Raw genomic sequence first — 7,506 nt, forward strand, 5'->3', positions numbered from 1 at the left:
GCTTCACTGACTACCCATCAAAACTATGCACATCACTGTGTCAATGGCAGCTGCTGCCTACGGTACCTTGATGCTAAAACACAATATTGTTCAGCCCTACTGCGGAACATTTTTTAGTTGTATATTTTGGTTAAAACTTTTGCTTGGCTTATAACTGTGCCTTTAATCAAAACCTAAACAGGGAGATTTGGTATAATCATAATCACATCACAATCAAGCTTTGATTCCAATCATCTTGGATTGATGTATTTGGGCCTTGCAATGATGGCTGAGCGAAGACTAAATCATAACAAACAAACGCATTGTAAAAGAAGGCCATCCCTAAACAGTTGGTTGGCCTTTTCCTCACTTATACCCTATCATTACAGCTGGGTCTATTTTTAAAGCCCATTAATTCAGCTTGCCACATTGAAAGAGCCAAGTTACCAAGGAGTTTGTGGAATTGATGACTTTAAAACCTCACCACTCTCCCTCTCTTTACCTCTCCTTGTCTACTCACACAGACTGCTTTGCTCACTCACTTTCTTTTGCTTGCACTCTCCATCTGGTCCAGTCTCTACAAAATACAGGCCACTGCAAATCCACACTGCAAGGCTCAGTTAGCAGCTTTCTAAGCCAGGGCTATTTTTTCTCCCCATCTTTTGCCACAGAAAGGCAGACCATAGAACATTGCTGTCACATTTTTGGACTAAGCACTGACATACTGTACACACACACACATATTCACAAATACCAGTGTCCCATACCTCTTTTCTGACCTCTTTCCCATTCCTCTCCTCCTTTTTCTAAATACACCTACCCAGCTTGCTTTAGGAGGTATATACTGTTTGGAATCTTTCGGTTTCTACACAGTGCAGCCTATTCAAATCAGCTGTCAACATCTGTGATGAGAAGGTAAGGTACATAAAGCTCTTTTAACGGCTTAGTGATAAGTGTTTTAGATTGTGCTCTCCTGAACGAGCCCGCAGGTTTACAAAAGGCAAAATGACACCTAACCTAGCCCTTCCTAGTGTTCTTCAGCAGCAGTGTAAGTAACAGTGATACAGACGTGTACACGTAATACAAACAAGTCTCTACATGTCATGACTTTCCTGCCAAACCCTTGGCAATGAGCCCTTCACTATACCTCATATAGTAGCAATCAGATTTGTCAACATTTATACCCCAATTTACTTAGGCTACATCCACATCACTACATTTGAATTTTTTAAGGGCGTTTTAAAACAAGCACGTCCACACAAGCATTTTTAGCTCAATAGCACAACTAATTTCTGTCCATAAAACATCTGACCATGCATAACACATGATCTTTCTCATACACTGTGCTTGCCGGTGTAATCAGGAAGCGGATAGTGTGGACGCGAGACATAAATATAGCAAAAGCCAATTATTTATTAAACAAAAACGCAGTGTGTGAATGTAGCCTGAGGCTGTTCTACAGGACTATGGGACTGCAGGTGTCTGCGTCATTCCACAGGTAGCCTACATCACATTGCCCCAGCACAACCAGCTGCACACAGAGGAAGCGCATACTGCTAAGGGACTCATTAGAATTCACTCTGCTGCTACACCACGCTATGGTTCAACCTGTTCCAATGTTCTTGTTCTATCAGCATCCTAAATTAGTCGGAAGCAAAAAATTAAAGAGGAACACAGCAACCTAATACTGCACTCACACTGGACATAGCAAGCCGACGGCCGGTCGGTGTTCCAGTGCTAATTTTTGGCCAAGACAAAAGGCGACGAGGGCCGACGAGAGGAGACGCCACAGTCGGCTGTCGTTACCTTTTGTCTTGGCAAAAAGTAGCACTGGAACACAACGCAGAGACTAAAGTCGATGGTCCAAGTACCACCTACATTCAGTGCCTCTGTAAGAGCAAATAAATCACCATACCAGCAGGCGATGGTACTCTATTCGTTGTTCAAAAGGGAAACCAGATAACGTTGCTATGATACCCACAACAAACTCCGTTCTCTCTGCAAAGAAGTTTCCCTATGGTGGGAGCGGAGCAACAGAACAACCGGTTGCTGGCTCGTTAGCTAACATTAGCTTGCTAATTTCACCCACCCAACATTCCTTCATCTTACATTGGTTACAGAAAATCAAAATTGTCACTCATCTGACAATAGCAAAGTGCTTTCCTTTGATTTGATAAAAGAGTGTGAACTAAAATGTACGTTCTTACATTTTACTAATTTAAAGGTTGGTCGGCTAGCTGGTAAGCTAGCTTGCTTACTAGGGGGCTAATTATTTAGCGGTGCAGAGAGAGAGAGAGAGAGAGACTATAACTATATTTATATCAAATATTACGGTATAGGATTAGGTGTAGGTATGTAGAGCTCTTTTAAAAGACTTGTTGTTGTTAAAATAAATATGCCTACACAAGTAACGTCAGTTATGTATATCACGTTTTACATTTGCCATCTCATGGACATAATGTGCAAAAATAGTTATTTTAATCGTTCAAACCTGTGTTGTTCAGAATAAAACATTCAAACGTCCTTTTTGACAGCTCTTCTGTGTATTGGATTGGTCAGATGAGATGTAAATTGAAAGGAGTCTTGTGTTAGCCTTTTACAGTCGTTATGTTTTCCTTACTCTCATTTTCAAGCTGAACAGCCAATCAGATGAATTGGCAGATTTTTCAAAATATTAAACAGTAGGCTAAAACCAGAATAAAATGCCAGAGTGGTTGGTTTTGACGACATGTAGCATAGTTTACAGCACCCAATGTGGGTCTAATTTCCCACACTAATCATGATTCATCAAACAGTTGTGTAAAACAAAATACACTTTCCAAGTAATTCATAAAACACCAAACACATTTGACCCTGAAAACACACAAGATAAGATAGACTCTAGACAACGGGGTTGACAAATCAATTGCAACCTCCACAAAGTTGCTTCTATTGTCTAGAACGCACAAACAGCCCACACCCCTTCTGAATCAGCAAAAAAAACAAAATGCTCATTTGTAGCCAACCACATGGCATCTAAGACATCAATGTCAAAATTAAGCCATTGCAATTTCATTACCATCTTTCGCCCAACACTTCATTACTGTTGCATTTAAAAAACATTTTTATAAACTATTTTGCTGGCTGAGGTTGTGGTTTCACAGCAGAGCAGCTTGCTTGATACGTGTATTAGGAAATGACAGTTCCTCTAATGTGGCCCAGGTTGATGTTACAAAACAGCTACACACCTAAACTTCTAAAGACATGGACATAGCCTACTAAAACAAGCAGAGCACTATGTAGACTGCTTACACACATGCCTAGCTGAGATAGAACTGATTTATAGCGTTATCTGTGAGGAATTTATTATTTAATATCACATGGTAAGATATAGCAGTTGAAAATAAATGTAATAAAGCTGAATATGAAAGCTGAGTCAAAAAAAAAACCTTGAATCTCTTCTTGAGTCTCCTCTGAGAAATATTTCGGCACAGCTATGATTGAGGCAATTATCTTTTCATCCGCTGTTTTACACAATTACATCCGCCAGGACTCAAGGCTGAGCTGGAGATGTAATTGGTCTTCCTTCCCCCACCCGCTTCCACTGTCAGCTCTGCAGTGGTGCTTGCAGAGTACCAACCATTAGCAGGGGGCCATATGGCCCCTTTCTTTCAAAAATGGTAGAGAGACGTTTTATGGACTGCCTCAGTGCTTAGAAGCACTCCAAGGAGGTATGGGATAAAATTGGCTGTTTTGCAACCTCATTTGTGGGTATTTCTGTTTAAAATCATTCAAAGATATTGGGGCATGTCTGTTGAGTGAATAATTAAGTGAAAAATAATATTACAGCTTTCAGTTCAGATGCCATTCATACATGTTTAGACAGAATTATGTGTTCATATCTGACTGGTATTCAGTTACATCTCTTCTCTTTTACATTTCTACATAGTTACTATTTTTTAAATTATGAGACATGAAGCATTTTAATAAATGGAGAATTGACTCTTAAGCTCTCTCTGAGGGATTGGGATGTTAATTAGATTTCGAATATGACAGATGGGGACCGTGTGTGACTGCATTGAATATGCTGATGCTTGATCCACAGCATAGTAGTTGGCAGATCCTACACCACCAGTGGGCTTACAAATGCTGCACAATCCACACACACCCACCACACCTCCACACGCCTCTTATGTCACTCTACTCATTGCAGCTGATATCGTTACATACAGAATTACTCTATGATGCTTGTGATGGTAATATTTAATAGCTCTATTCTGGACTATGAGATTTAAAAAATGAGTAATAAACATTCAACATCAAATATTTTGTACACATGTTCTACATTTTGTCTGTTGGTCTGTTTTGTTATGGTGATTTGTATAATTATTTATCCATTTGTGGTATAGAAATAGAAAATACTTATTTTCTATGTTCTTATTGAGTGCCATCAGCAGAGAAATTAAATTTAAATTTTATAAATAAAATAGACTCTCACTTGCTTGTAAAACGACAAACTAAAAATGAAATAGGAAAGGTTAATTCCATCCACTTTAGGTTGATTCCCCACCGACTTGTTCTGCAGAGTCACAGAGTACATTTGCTGTACATCGCATAACCTTCCGAGAGGTGACAGTAACTTTACACTCTAGTCTGATAGATTATTTCAAGCCATTCCTGACGGCCTGGGTCACAACATGTGACTTATTAAGCACAGAAGGATTCATATACATTATTTTACAATGAGGAAGTGACTTGCTAGTTAGGCTACTGGAAGAGCAATGTTTGTTCACAAAGTAAATCAGATAAATGGAAAAGGGGAAACAGGGAGGAGGAGAGGAACTTCCAAGTAAAGTGCCTATGCATGACAACCTTTTTCCACCATCTAGACGTTTGTCATGTAGCAAGAGCTTGGTCCTGTAGCTTGTGTGGAAGATTCGGTTAAGGTTTGGCCAATGTGCTACTCTACTGTTTGTTATAACAACTCTAAAATTATCACTACATCTGGGCGAAAATCAAATATCACAATATTTTTTTACCAGATACCTCAAAATCAATATAGCCGCAATATTGTAGAGTTGACTACTAGTGCTTTCACAAAATATTCACACAATTAGATTTTTGATAAATAATCACCAGTAATGTGGATATAATAACTAAATGGGTAGAGACAAATAATAGAACAGCTTGATTGAACAACATTGGAAAATATATGGTCAACATCCTGATATTGATTTCAACCAGACATCTCCCACTCCTAATTGTTGACCTCAAAATTGATGGTGACAGTAGTTACACATGATTATGGACATAAACCAGGGGTGGGCAGTATTAATATTAGTGTGCAATGTCAGGAAAAGTAAGTAGATGCAGTCACTGCTGATATTACTCAGCCAGACAGTCAAATATGTTCAAAAGGTTGTTGGTTGGTTGCTTGCAATGCAGTTGTTAGTGTCTGAGAAAAAATACATTTTATTTTACTTAACATTTAATAGCATTTAACCTTTATCACATTAGTTTAAAAAAAAAGCCCTAACAATACCTATCCCACATCTCAATAAAAAATACTGTATCAATATCTATCTCTCTAAATTCATCTGTTGTGGTATTATACTACTTCTACCTACAACTGGCAACCGTGGCTGTAGCCTAATGTACTGGGTAGACATTGTGCACTTCCATGGAGGGCACATAATAACAGTTATGATACTCTAGTAATTTGGATAAACTGTAGTTGTTGCCCCCTTCTAGACAATTCCGGTTTGGATTTATGTCAAGGACTCAAGAGTCTGCAAAAAAGAAAACTCAACAATGTGGAGCTTTTTCTGAAATCCAAATGAGCCTTTTTGATCCCAGCAAAGCAACTGACAAGTAGGTTAGTCACATATCAACCAGGCCTGGGTACGTTGCACTGTAACAAGTAAGCCTACATTCTCAGCACATTCACACATAAGAAGATGCAGCTATGCTTCTGGAGCAATGACCAGATAGGCGGCATGTTGTTACCAACAATTATCATTACAGTCAGCCAGGACGGCTGTGAAAGTTAGCTGGTAACCTCCATTTTGTCTTAAAATGGGACGTTAAAAACTAGCTAGCTACATTCAATAGAGAAGGGTTAATTTTACGAGTCGCATATGATAACTGAGCTGCTTCACAATAACTTTCTATAAAAGCTCTGTCAATGCAGTGCCTGATAACGTTAGCCATAAAAACGAAACGCCTTCGACAACAATAAACACAAAATATTTCGACAAATGCATAATTTCCTTTGCCATATTACAGAACAAGCACGTACAAAGCGAAGTGCCCGGGCAAACAGTATTTAACGTTACCTTTAGCGATTGTATTTCTCATTGTCTTGGTGTAATCCTTGATTGCATGTCCCGCGAGTCAACCAACTGGTGAAAGATTATTGATAACCAAGTCTCCGCTTTTCAGTTTGTGGTTTTCTTTATCCTTTGAATAAACCAAGACTGACTTGTATAAACCAGGCTAACAACGGTGAAGTCCCCGACAGACAAAGGTTGAGAGTTGAGCTTGCAGGTTTGAAACCAGGGTGGAAACAACATGAACCGACCGAAAAACGTCTTATACTCTTATATTGAACAAAGAAGAGCAATATCTGACGTAAAATAAACTCAGAAGACCTGACAGACTGTGTGGTTTTAGACCGGCTAACCAGCTAGCCTGTCGCTAGTACTTCCTTTCTCTCTGCCTAGCTAAATAACAGAAGCAGTATGGGCGGTGGAAAAAAAAAGTTGAGGAAAAAGGCACAAGCCAGATTCTATACAATGAAGGCACCCTGTTGCTCCGGGACATTTACTAAAGAACATTGCCCTCTGCAGGATTACGGCAGTGGTACTACATGGTGGCACAAAGGCTCTGCCTCTGCTGAAGTACACAGATGTAATTTCATTGTTGAAGTAAGAACATGTTTTTACAGTAGATACAAATGACAGCTGGATTTTAAAATTAGTTTTTGTCATTTGGTTTCAGTTGAAAATTTGGTTGCAAGGAGCAACCACTGGCACAGTTCCATAGCAGTTTAACTAAATTTTGCATCATAAGACATATTTAATATTCCAGCATTATTTGTAGATACTGTTTTTTCTCCAGGAACCATCACCTTATTGTGGTGGAGAGGTTTGTGTGTCCCTATGAACCTGAGGGCTGCGTTGTCTGGAGCTGTGTGCTCCTGGTAGGGTCTCCCATGGCAAAGTGGTCTCAGGGGAGGGGCCAGACAAAGAATGGTTCAAAACCCCCTGTGAAGCACCAAAAGGGATATGGAGTGACCCTGCCCCGAGGAAGCCCGGGGCTCGTGTCTGGAGCCAGGCCCAAATGGAGGGCTCGTCAGTAAGCGCCTTGTGGCCGGGTTTGCCACAGCCCGAAAAAGCTACGTGGCGCCTATCTCTCTGTCCCATGGAACCACCACCTGTGGGAGGAACCGCTAGGGGCGGGTGCGATGGCACATGGGTGGCGGTGAAGGTCAGGGGCCTCGACGGACCAGACCCGGAAGTGGCCTTCTTGGAGACCTTGAATGGAGTG

General features: G+C 40.3%; 1 protein-coding gene across 1 annotated transcript in view; it reads right to left on the reverse strand.

The window, feature by feature from the left end:
* LOC116695156 (myosin IXB) overlaps nucleotides 1-6,715 on the reverse strand; it is a 64,255-nt gene extending 57,540 nt beyond the window's left edge. The window contains 1 exon segment of the mRNA XM_032525248.1: nucleotides 6,294-6,715. The gene's annotated coding sequence lies outside the window, so the exon portion shown is untranslated.
* Nucleotides 6,716-7,506: the final 791 nt, after the last annotated feature.

The sequence above is a fragment of the Etheostoma spectabile genome, chromosome 9 (assembly GCF_008692095.1).
Source record: "Etheostoma spectabile isolate EspeVRDwgs_2016 chromosome 9, UIUC_Espe_1.0, whole genome shotgun sequence".
NCBI classification, from domain to species: domain Eukaryota; kingdom Metazoa; phylum Chordata; class Actinopteri; order Perciformes; family Percidae; genus Etheostoma; species Etheostoma spectabile.